Source organism: Dromiciops gliroides, chromosome 6 (assembly GCF_019393635.1).
Source record: "Dromiciops gliroides isolate mDroGli1 chromosome 6, mDroGli1.pri, whole genome shotgun sequence".
In the NCBI taxonomy this organism is placed as follows: Eukaryota; Metazoa; Chordata; class Mammalia; order Microbiotheria; family Microbiotheriidae; genus Dromiciops; species Dromiciops gliroides.
Genome location: NC_057866.1, coordinates 47,344,226 through 47,346,090, shown reverse-complemented (window position 1 = coordinate 47,346,090; position 1,865 = coordinate 47,344,226).

Sequence of the window (1,865 nt, the reverse complement as noted above, 5' to 3'; positions counted from 1 at the left end):
CTGTTCCCTAGGATAGCAGTTCTAAAGGGGCAAGCCAGGAGGCAAGAAGTGAATTAATAGAAGAGTTGGTGATTTGGCAGCTTATTGCCCCTAGCTACTCTTTTATGGAGATGTATGTCCTCCTCATTCAGCTCCATCAGCAGGACTCTGAGCCTTTAGAGGCTCAATTGAGAGATAGATTTAGTCAGAAGGGACCTAATCTGATCCATCATTTTACACATGACATAATGGAAGCCCAGAGAAGGTCGGGTAACTTGCTCCATTGTACAAGTAACAAAAGACAGCAAAACTAGGATTTGAAACCAGGTCCTCTGACTCCAGATCCAGCACTGTCCCCACCCCCCACCATACCATGTTACCTCAGCTTCCATAGAGGTCATAAAAGAATAATAACATTTACATCATCATCTTCATAGAATCATTGTGTGATAAGCACTCTGCAAACCATAAAGAAGTATAAAAAGGTAGGTACCTTGGAACACAAGATAGCTGTATGATCCAAGGCCCTGGATTCAGATCCTCCCTCTACTGTTCCTTTTGTCACCACAGGCAAATCACTTCACTTGAGCCTCAACTCTATTGTTTCTAACAGGAGGGAAATGGACTAGACAAATTCTGAGGTCCCTTCCAGCTCTAAACCTTAAATTTTCCCTATAGCCTTGAGTTTCCTTCCAGTACCATCAAGTCCCACCATGTAAGATTACACAACAGTACAATGGAGTATGAAGTTAGAATTCAGGAAATCTGGGTCAACTTCATGTCAAATTTAGTCCACTGGATTTGGCCTCCTTTTGAACTTTTCCAAAATTCAGGTGAGGTCCCCTTAGGAAGGAATGGGTTACATTTTTTGAAGATATTTTGTTAGGCAGAACTTAACAACAAATGAGCAATCTCAATGAGGCTATCTTGGCAAGGAAGCTGAAGATGTTTCCTTGGGTTTTCTCGAGAAGTAGATAGGGGCTTTATTTTAAGTCTGGGGGATTCTGATGGCTCAATGTCTGGGAAAGTAACCATAGAGAATGCAACAATTTTGATGACTCTGGGGAAACACAGCAAAGGTCCACAGCTACACCAGTCCTGACTCCATTGAGTTCTCTAGTCAATTTGCATGACAACTAGGGACATGAGGAAGGATGGAAAAGGATCGGTTCACTTTTGCCTTTTCCAGTTAAACGACAGGGAAGATGCCAAACTTCTTGACACTAGTGTTATGATCGAAGTCAAAAGGAATTTTAGATCAAGATTTAGTCCAAAAGTTTCAGGCAGCATCAAGATGGTCAAAAGACAAATTTAGAAATGCCTAAGTGCTTTGGTGTAATGGATAGTGTTAGATCTGAAGTTTTGAAGTTCAGAAGACCTAGGTTCAAATTTCCTCATCAAATACTTACTAGTTGTGTGACCTTGTATTATTCACTTTTCTGGTTCTTAATCTTCTCATTTTCAAATAGGGATAATAATAGCATCTATCTTGCAGGATTGTTGGGGAGATCAAGAGATAAAGAGCTTTGTAAATCTTAAAGCACTATGTAAAAGAAAGTCCGTACTATTATTAGCTAGTTGTCTGGGTGTGGTTGACTGGAATATGCATCATAAATGAGCTAAAGGTAGTCTTGGAGTATAAGATTAAGAGTTCATAGATTCCTCTGTTGAAGGAAAGAAACCATATTAAATCTGAAGACCAGAATATGGCAGTGGAGAGCAGCAGCCCAGTGACAACTGGCAGAAAGCAGGTTTCTAGTAGACAACAGCTCAGCTGAGATATCAAGCAGAGAACAGGATAATGGCAATACTAGAGGATGTCTGCTACTCTGTAGCATCATAAGATATCTCTTTTGCTCTGTAGCAAAGGCAGGAACTATTCTAGC